Raw genomic sequence first — 14,398 nt, 5'->3', positions numbered from 1 at the left:
CCGGCTGGCGCCTTGGCCGTCACTAGTCGCTTCCGGCGGCGCCGCACGCCGTCGTGGCTCCGTCCTCCTCTCCTCTTCCGAACCCCCACCGTCGCCCCTCTCTTCGTTCACGTGCGCTCGCCCGCGCGGCAAACTCTAGCCCGTGGTTGGCTTGGTCGCCGCCGGCCGCTACCGGCTCTGGCGCCTCTAACTGCTTCCCTTCGTCCACCACGACGCCTCGACATTCTTCCGCGACCACCTCCCGAACCCTCGCTCGACTTGGCCGTGCTCGGCCACCCGCTGGCCTCCCCGATGGTGTGTTGCTGCTGCTGCCTCTTAGGATGGCCGTGGCCTCCCGCATCTCGATGCGGTGGTAAGTCTGGTTGGCCCCTGATGACCCACAAGTATAGGGGATCGCAACAGTCTTCGAGGGAAGTATTACCCAATTTATTGATTCGACACAAGGGGAAACAAAGAACACTTGGAAGCCTTAACAACGGAGTTGTCAATTCAGTTGCACTGGAAACGAGACTTGCTCGCAAGAGTTTATCGATAGTAACAGTTTTATAGTAGTAGCGATAGTGAAATAACGACAGCAGAGTAACAAAGACAGCAGTAGTGATTTTAGTAAACAGCAGGATTAAAATACGTAGGCACGGGGACGGATGACGGGCGTTGCATGGATGAGAGAAACTCATGTAACAATCATAGCGAGGGCATTTGCGAGATAATAATAAAACGGTATACAAGTACTAATCAATCAATAGGCATGTGTTCCAATTATAGTCGTACGTGCTCGCAATGAGAAACTTGCACAACATCTTTTGTCCTACCAGCCGGTGGCAGCCGAGCCTCAAGGGAAACTACTTGGATATTAAGGTACTCCTTTTAATAGAGTACCGGAGCAAAGCATTAACACTCCGTGAACACATGTGATCCTCACATCACTACCATCCCCTCCGGTTGTCCCGATTTCGTCACTTCGGGGCCATTGGTTCCGGACAGCGACATGTGTATACAACTTGCGGGTAAGATCATAAACAACGAATATCTTCATGAATCAATAACATGTTCAGATCTGAGATCATGGCACTCGGGCCCTAGTGACAAGCATTAAGCATAACAAGTTGCAACAATATCATAAAAGTACCATCTACGGACACTAGGCACTATGCCCTAACAATCTTATGCTATTACATGACCAATCTCATCCAATCCCTACCATCCCCTTCGGCCTACAGCGGGGGAATTACTCACACATGGATGGGGGAAACATTGCTGGTTGATGGAGAGGCGTTGGCGGTGATGGCGGTGATGATCTCCTCCAATTCCCCGTCCCGGCGGAGTGCCGGAACGGAGACTTCGACTCCCGCGACGGAGTTTCGCGATGTGGCGGCGTTCGGAGGGTTTACGGCGACTTCGACTTCTCTCCGTGCGTTTTTAGGTCGAGGCGAATAAGTAGTCCGAAGGGGCGTCGGAGGCCGGCCGAGGGGGCCACACTACATGGCCGCGCGGGCCCCCTAGGCCGCGCCGCCATGTAGTGTGGGGCCCTCGGGCCTCCACTTCAATTGCCCTTCGGCTCCAGTCATTATTCCGGGAAAATAGGCCCTTTCGTCAAAATCCCGAGGTTTTTCCCGAAAGTTGGATTTACGCACAAAAACGAGACACCGGAACGGTTCTGCTGAAAACAGCGTTAGTCCGTGTTAGTTGCATCCAAAATACACAAATTAGAGGCAAAACAATAGCAAAAGTGTTCGGGAAAGTAGATACATTTTGGACGTATCAACTCCCCCAAGCTTAGCTTATTGCTTGTCCTCAAGCAATTCGGTTAACAACCGAGCGATAAAAGAACTTTCACGAACACATTTGCTCATATGATGTATATATTCTCATGATATGGCTAATACTTGAGCGAGTTCATAATGAGATACATGCAAATAAGATCATCTAACAGACTATGTCAATCATGAAGAGGTACCAACAATTAATAATAAGCATCATGAATCATGTATATAAGCGGGATTGCAATGTTCATAAGAGAGCATGATAAAGTGGTATCTCGCTTGCTCGTATTTGATTGGCAAAACATAAATGCCGGGCACCTTTGAAGTTCATAGAAAGACTAGAAGTAGTGATTGTCAAAGATAAAAGCATCAAAGTTATACCACAATCAATCGTATTTTGAGACAAGCATATTATACTAAGAATGACAGTTGTGCTCTCAAGAAAGTGCTCAAAGAAATAATGGAGACACAACATAAAAGTAAAAGATTGACCCTTCGCAGAGGGAAGCAAGGATTAACATGCGCTAGAGCTTTTCATTTGTAAAGCAGGAGTAAAATTATTTTGAGAGGTGTTTGTTGTTGTCAACGAATGGTAATGGGTACACCAACTACCTCGCCAACCGGACTTTCAAGAGCGGCTCCCATGAATTATTTGCATTTTTATGTGGCACTCCTTCCAACCTTTCTTGCACAAACCATGGCTAACCGAATCCTCGGGTGCCTGCCAACAATCTCATACCATGAAGGAGTGCCTTTTTATTTTAGTTTTATTATGATGGTGACACTCCCCCCAACCTTTGCTTACACAAGCCATGGCTAACCGAATCCTTCGGGTGCCGTCCAACAATCACAAACCATGGAGGAGTGTCTATTTAAGTTAATTAATTCGGGATCGGGAATCCCATTGCCAGCTCTTTTTGCAAAATTATTGGATAAGCGGATGTGCCACTATTCCATATGAGAGTCCGTCAAAAGTAAATGACAAGGTTGAAAGCTAAACACCACATACTTCCTCATGAGCTATGAAACATTAACACAAATTAAGAAGCATTTCGAAGGTTTTAAAGGTAGCGCATGAGAATTTACTTGGAATGGTTTGAAATGCCATGCATAGGTATTTATGGTGGACACTGCGGAATAACTTGGTTTTCATGTGTTTGGAGGCACGAGCAGCGTTCCCGCTCAGTACAAGTGAAGGCTAGCAAAAAGACTAGGGAGCGACAAATCAAGAGAGCAGTGAACTTGTCATAATCATGCTTGCGGCAAAATAAATTAATTGAGGCATAAAAGTGATACAAGAACTACGAAGCAATATAGATCATCGAGGCTTAATTGACTTTTTGTTCAGTCATATGCATGCGTGAGCATGTGCCAAGTCGATATAAATGAATTATTCAGAGGAGGATACCACAATGCCATACTTACTTATGAAAAACAATGCAAACAAACATCCATGACATGCTACTCATATTAATAGATTGGAGCTAAACATGAGAGATCATAAACTACTAGACTTTCTCAAATAACATATACTTCACATGAACCAACTAAGCATGCTCACATGCATGAGTATATGTACAAAAATGAAAACAAATAGAGTTCATACCAGCCTCTCACCACAATCAGATTGTCGTAGATCGTCATTATTGCCTTTTCACTTGTGTAGCTTGGATCATATGAAATGAAAACCACGCTCCAGCCACCGAAGACCATTGAACTCATAAAGAACTTTACAAACCAAAGAAGAACAGCAAATATTTTTGGTGTTTTCAAATTGCAAATAAGAACAAGAGGAAACAAGCAAACAAAGCAAAATCTTTTTGGGTTTTCTTATAGCAAACTAGCAATAGCAAATAAAGCGAAACAAATGCAAAAACCAAGATAAACAAATGATGAAGAGAAACAACAGAAATATTTTTGGTGTTTTTGTGTTTTGGGAAAGAAACAAAGCAAAAACAAGAAATAGCAAACTAAAAGAAACACAGAAAAGCAAGATGGCAGAAATCTGCCAAAACTTGACAGCTGTACAGAAATCGATTTTTACAAAAATCTTACGTTGCTCAGTTCAAAAAGTGTTCAACTAATGAAAGTTAGATAACAACCTGGGGAACATGCACAAAAATGTTCAACTCAAAATACTGTTCTGGCTGGGCACACGAATTTTTACGGTAACAGCCCAGAATCTGTTTTCAGGCAGCACTTCCCCAAATATCATCTTCCTCTCATTAGAAAACCACTCAAAGAGACTAAACAAGTATATACAAGTATCCAGCAATCATAATATGCAAAGAATGAGTGATGCCGGTATACCTCCCCCAAGCTTAGGCTTTTGGCCTAAGTGGAGTTCAATCCCATCGATCCCATGAAGTAGTATCTCCGTAATATGAAGATGGGTCGTATTCGGGTATGTGCTAGAAGAAGCACCCGGATATGTGACGGTGTGGTCGTAGGAGGTCCCGACGTCCTCGGAGTCATGTTGCTGGTGGAACTCTTGTATCTTCATATGTTCATCCACCTCCTCCTTAGTGCACGACCATGATTGCTGTCAATGTGAGCAAACCTGGTTGGGGAAGAGGGATTTCCTTCTCCTCCCCGTCAGAAAACAACATTCTATATACCATATTATCTAAAGTAGAGTCAGTTGTAACAAAATGATGACTCTTCATAGCAGCAATATCAAGTCTCCTAGGGGCCAATGGCACATCATTAGGATCAATAGGAAGATTAAGAAATGTTAAAACACGCGGTGCAATGGTTCCTCCAAAAATAGGCCCCACTGGTAGTCGGGCGGCGAGCAATAAGAGCACCAAGGTGATAGGATGTTTGACCAGTAAGTGCAATGTTCAAGAAAGCAAGATGGTAGCTAGAGATATTACTAGTGTTCTCCCTACCAAGAATGCTAGTAGCAATGTAGTATGCAAAATACTTAATGGCGGGGAGTTGAATGTTCCTTATCTTGCCCCGCTGAATGGTGCGACAATCATCATCGGTGATCCCTCGGTAGAGTTCCAGCAAGTCCCGGGGGTTGTCATCAATCCTACTTGCTGTACCTACAGGGGCAATATCCAAGGCACAACAAAACTCCTTCAACGGCATAGTCACAGTATTACCATAGATCCTAAATGCAACCGTTGGCTCATAATGTTTGTTGTTGAACTGGAAACTCTCGACGAAGGTCTTGGTGAGCAAGTAGTATTGCTCCCTTTCGTCGCCCATATAGGTGGTTAACCCCGCCCTGTTGACAAGGGTTAAGAAGTCCTCCAATATTCCTGCATTCCTTAGAAAATCATAGCATGGAAAAGTAGAAGCATTAGGAGGCCCGTTGTCCTCTTCGGGCGCGAAGCTAGGCGCGAGGATGTCCTCGTTGTACGACCGCCTAATTTGGGTGGAGGACCTAGAAGGCCTCCGGTGCTTGGTTGTTCCCTTCTTGAACAATTCTCCAAATTTGAACTTCTTCATTTTCTGAAATTTTTAACAAACAATATAAAACTTGATTTGGTGACATATAATTGAGGGAAACTACCATAGGAACTTGCTAGAGTACTAATCATGCATCAAAACTAATTTCTACCAATTAGAACAAGCATGCAAGCTCACCAAACATGTTACATACAGCAGCAAAATATTCAAGATATACTCAACCAAACAAAATTCTACTTGGATGGGCGGAGGAGTCACATACCAAGGAGCAAATGTGCCAAATTTCAGCGGGAAATGCGAGGCTGAGCAAAGAGATCGAGAAATCTGGAGTTCTTGAGCAGAAACGCGAGTGAGAGGAAATGTGTTCGAGTTTTTCGGGAGAGAGAAGGTGCTTGGGAGGAAGAGATGGCAAAGTGGGGCAAGGAGGGGCCCACACCACATGGTGGCGCGGCCACCTTGCGGCCGCGCCGGACTGTGGTTTGGCGCCCTCCGGTGCCCCACGGGTCATCCTCTGGTGCTCCCGAGTGCCTCGTCGAAAAATAGGACCAACGGTGTAATTTTCGCGAATTTTTGAAAACTTTGAAAAATGCACATTTTATGGGTATTAAGTTTATTATTACTGGCCAGGAAAATTTTTGAAATCTCAAATCAACTAAGAAACTTTGCAAATTAAAAGTGCTACAGCAACTAAAGCAAGTGGAGAAAGAAAGAGATGTTGTTTACCTCCTCTATGCATATAAAAGGTATTTGTTAACAAGGTTGATCAAGTCTTGCCACCAAATAAATTTTATATAGCATATGAAGAAATAAACCTCAAATCAATCATGTTACCTTGAATTGTATTGATATGGATCCAATCACAAGAGTTTGATATTCTTCTTTAGGCTCATATATAGGACAATCGATGGTTCCCACTTTGATAGTTCTCACATGAGAAATTGTATTAACTCCGCACGCTTTTTCAATCCTCTTGGGGAAATAGACGGTGTGTTCCTTGTCATCAACATTGAAAGTAACCTTTCCTTTGTTGCAATCAATAACAGCCCCTGCGGTGTTAAGAAAAGGTCTCCCAAGAATAATAGACATATTATCATCTTCGGGCATTTCCAACACAACAAAATCGGTTAATATCAAGCGGTTAGTAGTAACTTGAACAGGGAACATTCTCACATATACCAACGGGAATAGCGGTAGATTTATCAGCCATTTGCAAAGATATATCGAGTAGGTATCAACTTATCTAAGTAAAGTTTCTTATAAAGAGAAAAAGGCATAACACTAACACGGCTCCCAAGTCACATAGAGCAGTTTTAACATAATTATTCTTAATAGAACAAGGAATAGTAGGTATACAGGTCGCCCAATTTCTTTGGAACTTTGCCATTGAAAGAGTAATTAGCAAGCATAGTGGAAATTTCCTCATTGGGGATTTTCCTTTTGTTAGTAACAATATCTTTCATATACTTTGAATAAGGAGGCAATTTAATAGCATCGAGTCAAAGGGATTTGCAAGAATAAAGGTTTCATCCAATCACAGAATTTATTATAGTGTTCTTCTTCCTTTGATTTTAGTTTCTTAGCAGGAAAAGGCATTGGCTTTTGCACCCAAGGTTCTCTTTCATTACCATGTTTCTCGAGTAATAAAATCTTCTTTAGTATACTTTTTATTTTTAGCATGCTTTTCAAGTTCTTCTTCAACCTCTTCTTTATCAGGAGTATCATTCTTATCATTATCTTTATCATTATCATGTTCATTACCACTTTCAGTTTCAGCATCAGAAATAGAAATATTATTAGGATCATTAACAGGTTTAGAGGATTCAACAACATTTTTATGTTTCTTCTTCTTTTTCTTAGAATGAGCTCTAGGTTCAATGCGTTGAGAATCTTGTTCAATTCTTTTGGGATGTCCTTCAGGATATAGAGGATCCTGGGTAGAGACACCACCTCTAGTTGTTACTTCATAAGCTTGTTTTTCTTTAGCATTATTTCCTAACAAGTCATTTTGCACTTTAGTGAGTTGATCAATTTGAGTTTGAATCATATGAAAATGTTTAACAAGCATCTTAACATCATTGGAGGTTCTCTCCACAATATCATGCAATTGACTAATAGCTTGAGAATTTTCCATTAGATGATTCTCTACTCTCATATTAAAATTTTCTTGCTTAACAATATAATTATCAAACTCATCTAAGCATTGCGCGAGGAGGTTTTGAATACGGAATATCTTCCCTAGTAAAGCGTTGAAGGGAATTTACCTCGATCATGGATGAAGGGGAATTATCTCACATATATCTTCTATTGGAGGTAGATTCTTCACATCTTCGATTTAATACCTTTCTCCTTGAGAGACTTCTTGGCTTCCCTCATATCTTCATCATTCAATTTAATTAAACCCCTCTTCTTCACTATTGGCGTTGGAGTTGGTTCAGGCGTATTCCAATCATCATAATTCCGGCCTATTTTAGCCAATAATTCTTCACGTCGTCACGGAGTTCTTTTCACGAAAACACAACCGAGCACAACTATCCGGGTATGCCCTAGACTCAATGGTTAGTCCACTATAAAATATATCAAGTAAATCATGCTTTTCTAAATCATGGTCGGGCAAAGCTCTAATAAGAGAGCAAAATCTCGCCCAAGCCTCGGGCAATTTCTCTTCATCTCCTCGATCAAAATTATAAACTCTCTGCAAAGCAGCATGTTGAGCACTAGCGGGAAAGTATTTGCGGAAGAAAACATCAAGCAATTCTTTTGGACTTTTAATAGAACCAGGTGGCAAACTATTATACCAAGTTTTAGCGTCATCCTTTAATGAGAATGGAAATATTTTAGCAACAAAGTAAGTACGCTTCTTAACATCATCAGAAAACAAGCTACTCAAAGTAGATAACTCGGTCATGTGTTCAACGAGCACTTTCTTTTTCGAGTACCACAAAAAGGTGTTTTCTCAACAATATCTATATGAGATAGATCAAGAGAAAAATCATAATCTTTATCCCTAATGTTTATAGGAGATGTGGCAAATTTAGGATCGGGAGATAGTTTATATCTAACGGTATGTTACGCAAGCAACTTTTTAATTTTTCTTGCATCGGTAGTAGCATTGCATTTTTCAATAAAATCATCATCAAGTTCCACATAATCTTCATCAAGATCATCACTAGAGTATTCAAGTTCGGGTGAATTAACGGGTGTAGTAACATCGGGAGTTTCGACATTTTCAATTTGTCTAGACCTAGCAATGGAAGCATCTAGAAAAGTTCCCAATGAACCACTATCATCAAGCACAGCAGAAACATTATCAATATTATGAGAGTGTTCGGATTCAGTGAAGTACCGAGCATTTGAAGCATGTGGTGGTGAAACAAGTTTATCAATCACGAGATGGTGAATCAAGAGCGACGAGAGGTACTCGGAGTTGTACCTTTTCTTGTAGTGGATGGTAATATGGCGACCTTAGTATCGCGAGGTTTACCCATGATGGAGAATTTGCAGCGAACAATATCAATCCAAGTGAACTTCCAAATAAAGCTATGCTCCCCGGCAACGGCGCCGAGAAAATAGTCTTGATGACCCACAAGTATAGGGGATCGCAACGGTCTTCGAGGGAAGTATTACCCAATTTATTGATTCGACACAAGGGGAGACAAAGAACACTTGGAAGCCTTAACAACGGAGTTGTCAATTCGATTGCACTGGAAACGAGACTTGCTCGCAAGAGTTTATCGATAGTAACGGTTTTATAGTAGTAGCGAGTAGTGAAATAACAGCAGCAGAGTAACAAAGACAGCGGTAGTGATTTTAGTAAACGAGCGGGATTAAAATATCGTAGGCACGGGGACGGATGACGGGCGTTGCATGGATGAGAGAAACTCATGTAACAATCATAGCAGGGCATTTGCAGATAATAATAAAACGGTGTACAAGTACTAATCAATCAATAGGCATGTGTTCCAATTATAGTCGTACGTGCTCGCAATGAGAAACTTGCACAACATCTTTTGTCCTACCAGCCGGTGGCAGCCGGGCCTCAAGGGAAACTACTGGGTATTAAGGTACTCCTTTTAATAGAGTACCGGAGCAAAGCATTAACACTCCGTGAACACATGTGATCCTCACATCACTACCATCCCCTCCGGTTGTCCCGATTTCTGTCACTTCGGGGCCATTGGTTCCGGACGGCGACATGTGTATACAACTTGCGGGTAAGATCATAAACAACGAATATCTTCATGAATCAATAACATGTTCAGATCTGAGATCATGGCACTCGGGCCCTAGTGACAAGCATTAAGCATAACAAGTTGCAACAATATCATAAAAGTACCATCTACGGACACTAGGCACTATGCCCTAACAATCTTATGCTATTACATGACCAATCTCATCCAATCCCTACCATCCCCTTCGGCCTACAGCGGGGGAATTACTCACACATGGATGGGGGAAACATTGTCTGGTTGATGGAGAGGCGTTGGCGGTGATGATCTCCTCCAATTCCCCGTCCGGCGGAGTGCCGGAACGGAGACTTCGACTCCCGCGACGGAGTTTCGCGATGTGGCGGCGTTACGGAGGGTTTACGGCGACTTCGACTTCTCTCCGTGCGTTTTTAGGTCGAGGCGAATAAGTAGTCCGAAGGGGGCGTCGGAGGCCGACCGAGGGGGCCACACTACATGGCCGCGCGGGCCCCCCCTAGGCCGCGCCGCCATGTAGTGTGGGGCCCTCGGGCCTCCACTTCAATTGCCCTTCTGGCTCCGTCATTATTTTGGGAAAATAGGCCCTTTCGTCAAAATCCCGAGGTTTTTCCCGAAAGTTGGATTTACGCACAAAAACGAGACACCGAACAGATTCTGCTGAAAACAGCGTTAGTCCGTGTTAGTTGCATCCAAAATACACAAATTAGAGGCAAAACAATAGCAAAAGTGTTCGGGAAAGTAGATACGTTTTGGACGTATCAGCCCCTCCTTCGTCTACACATCTTACAAGCTCGGCTACAGCCACGATTATGACTCCGGTTAGGTAATTTCAGGTATGACCTAGTTCTCCCCTGTCCTCTCGTTTTCGATGATGAATTGGCACTGGTCGGGTAGTTGATATATTCGTGTAAGATATACATGTGGTGGTGATCTCTTATTCATCACAATCTAATGAGCAGAGAACATGATTTGGTACTATGTGCTGGCTAGGTTCAGGGGTATTTCCCTGTGAGATTTTTGGTGATGTGGATGCTTTCCTTCACATGTACTAGGTTTGTGGTACAGAGAATAGGGTGTCCTGTTGGTGATGTTACGGGTTAGGTTCTAATTTTTATTTAAGTAGATCACATATTCGATTAAATACAGATGAGTATAACTAATGTCATACATCTACTGGTGTTCATAAAAATAGAAGGCATGATCTTTTTGGTCTAGAAATCTGGTAAAACTATTCCCAGATGCTATCACACATAATAAGCTCTCTGTGTAATTTGGTTATGTGTATACACACAAATTTAACTCAACCAATATGTATGTGAGGTCTGAAAGTGAGTACACATAAGAAATAGGTATCGGAATAAAGCATGTTAGCATTTTAAATGTGTGTTGGATCAATTGCTTGGTCAAAAGCATGAGAATAAATGATCCATTACTTCCCCACTTGCTGACATGCATGCTATTGGTGCTTAGTTAGCTTTTATTGATTAACTATAGATTTCTTGCTATATACATGTTTTAAGACAGCTGCTTGTGAACTGATAGTTGGAGGTGGTATCCTGTGTTGGTTGACTAGAATATGGTTGGAATATCACTACTTGTATAATACTTGGTTGGCCGAGAGATTATTTCCTGGACCCCAAGTTGATTCCTGTAGTATGTTGATTAGGTATCGGCGGCTCTATTGGTTTGCTACATATTGGTGATGCCCCTGATTCACTTCTGGTTGAATTTAAACAGCTAGATAAATGTATGGTTACTTACTAATTGGTTGTGTTAGTGGGGTATTGAGATGCATTCATGGACTGCTGCTTATGTATGGATGCTTTATATTGATACTACTGTATATGATTAAAAGATTATGTTGCTGGCATGTTATTTGCTTGTAGCTTATTGGTGAATTCTCATATACGGATGCAACTATTGTTGCACATGTAACCGATGAGTTGTTTGGAGGGTTTACTTGTGAGCTTATACTCCTGTTTATAGTGCTCTTCTCTGTTGTTGAGGCTGGATTACTAGGTCATGTGCATGCATGATCCGGTCATGTGTTTGCGGGAGTTGGGATTAGAGCAGCGAGTAGGTGGCCTTACTTGGTTGCCGCTGCTTGTCTACCGAAAATATGATAAGTTCGGATACTTTACTTGTTGGCTAGCTTGTGGCTTGTGTGCGGAATGAATACTGCCCCCTCCTTGAATATTTTCTATGTGTTGGATATTAGGTTGAGAAGAACAGATCCTTGCTCGATTTCTTAGTCTAGCCTGTGATGCAAAGGCTGAGGCAAAATCTTGGATAAGAACAGATGCTTTTATGTGGCTTTTTATTTCTCAGTGATGTTATTGGCATAGCACTTCTATGCCAATCTGAGAGAAATCCATCTCTCTATCCTCCTAGGTAAAAACCTAGTCGAAGGGTAGTGAGATGGTTTATTTTAGATACTCCCCTTATCCCCCTGGTGTGACTATGCAAACTAAGAACAGATGCCATGCTTAACTGGTTGCCTAACAACCTGTTGTTGGAGAGTAGCTTTATCTTGCTTGATGTTGATTTGGCTTTGCTTGCTTGATCTTGGCGTCCACCTCCTCCATGGGCTGTGCTCGCTCCTCATGGGCTCTTATTGTCCTCATGGTTCTCCTTGCAACTTTGGCTGTGATCTTGATATCGATTTCCTAAATCGTTGCACGAGAAGGATTTGTGGTTTTGGCTCTTTGATTGGGTATGAGAAATATGTGGTGCTTAGGCGGTCGTATGTTGCCCAACACAAGCAATATATACCCTGCCCAACTTCTCTCGTGGTCGACAACACACATGCAACCTTGTGTGTGTCTTTGCTTGCTTATCTGTCGCATGTCTCTGGGTAGATGCATCTCCCTTGCGGATCAGCTTGACAGTGAAAATATCTTCAGCCACTTTCTATTATTATTGACCCTACCAATTTGGCATTACTTTTCTATCTATTCTTCTTTGTTTGTTTTGCAGATCACTTAAACAAGACATGTTGAAGATCACAACCTTCAAGAATTTAGTTTAAGATCTGTTTTACTTTTCTTATTCTTGTAATTGTATTTTGCATTTATTTACTTAGTTATTATTGTAATACATATTGAATATTGTAAGGACAATGTAAATGTGTGTTTTTATTAATAAAGCTCAAGGTTTCTTATTGAGCTCTATTGTAACAATGTTTTATAATGTGAATTGCTTGACTTGTTCTATTTCAATTTCATTTGTAAGTTTATTTCTCTTTATGAGAATTATAAATGATTGGTTCTTTATTACTGTAATAAAGTCCAAATGACTTCTCTCTTATGGATTCTCAATTGTGTTTGATCACTCATATAGTGTTATAAATATATATTTGTTTGGAATTCAAACTTTAGTTCAATTTCCCATTCAAGTTTTATTTGAATTCATGTTACTCATATTTGAATTTGAATTCAAACTATTTCCCTCGAAAACATAATAAGTCAACAAAGGTCATGTCGAAATTTATCGCACTTGTGTCGATGACCTTAGTCAATTCCCATCAACACAAGTGAAACCTTGATCTCTTTGTGTTTTAAATAAAAGCGCGAAATTTTCCCCGATTTTCAATGCATGACTGCAATGCACACATCTGTGTTCCTCTATTTTTGTAACCCCAATACCTGGGATATTACAGCCTCTACCCCTTAAACTAAACTTCGTCCTCGAAGTTTGAACTCTCTCACGTTTCGAAGTGTGGATCTGACTTGTGCAGACTACGACTTTTCTCGAACTTCGTATTGATCTTACTGGATATCATTGAGTATATCCCTTGTCCAGATTTTTCCTGGAATCCATTACTGTCTATTTCTGAGCCATGGCTTCTTACTTCAATTCCATGATTTCTTTCAATATCATAATCTTGTTTCCTTTCTCATTGAAGGTTCAATGTTTGGGACTTCTTCTGGTGCTACTAGTCTTAACTGAAGACTAATTTGATAGCATACCCCTAATTGGTAAATAGGTCTTTGTTTTCCCTTACTACCAAAACTGCAATAATGGTACTTGGTAAGGTACTTACCATGGAAATAGTCGTGATGGTTTATTTCCCTAATAATGGATTAGAATCATTTAGTCCATCCAATCATGGTTTATAGTTGATACCTATAACGATTTTAGGTCCCTTTAGGTTCCATGAAAGAAATCTTTCTAATTGTATTTAGTTTTGGCAAGGTCTAACTCCTTCGGTCTTTGGCCTATTTGAGTTTTATTTGGTCTCCGATATTTTCTTCATCCAACCTCTTTATCCATGACTTACTTGAGCTTTCATACTTCTGAGTAATTAGTACTTACTTGCTCAAGTTATGGTCCAATTATTACTTCCTCGAGGTATGAACCTCGGCTTCTGGTTTGACATCCTTCTGAAAGTAGTGTTCAATAGTCTTATGAAAATAAGATCGAACTTCCTCTCAGTTCAGACCTTCTTCATCTATCTTGCTCAAAATATTGAGTTAGTGTACATCCAACTCAGTCTTTACTCTACCCCTTAGAGTTTTCTTATGGTCTTCAACTCCTTTTCTTCCAACTATTGAACTGATGATTAGAATATTGGTCTAGGTCTTGTTTATGATTTATATTCCTCTAAGGTTTTGCGAAGAAACTTTGTGGTGTATCCACTCAATTGTGGACATCCAATGTGAATCCTTCGACTAAATGATTATAGATCTAGCTATTTGGATGACAAGATTTTTATTTGTTCACAAACTTTTGTTACAACTAATTAAATCGTGGACTATTTGTAATACCAACTGATACCAGCTGTGGTTATTATACCAATTGTGGCTATTTGATATCTAAAAATGGATTCTATTATAGGTTCTGATCAACTGGACGAGACATTTCCTACTTTACCTCGCAGTATGGATACTATACCAATTGTGATCTTCTGATATCAACTATGGTCTTCTTATATCTGCTATAGTTTCATAAATCATCTTCCTTCATTCAGGGTTTATTTTGCAAGAAAACCACTAGCTGACACTATGAATATAG

The sequence above is a fragment of the Lolium rigidum genome, chromosome 4, assembly GCF_022539505.1.
Source record: "Lolium rigidum isolate FL_2022 chromosome 4, APGP_CSIRO_Lrig_0.1, whole genome shotgun sequence".
NCBI lineage: Eukaryota > Viridiplantae > Streptophyta > Magnoliopsida > Poales > Poaceae > Lolium > Lolium rigidum.
The sequence above is the reverse complement of the archived record's forward strand: the minus strand, read 5'-3'. Positions refer to the sequence as shown.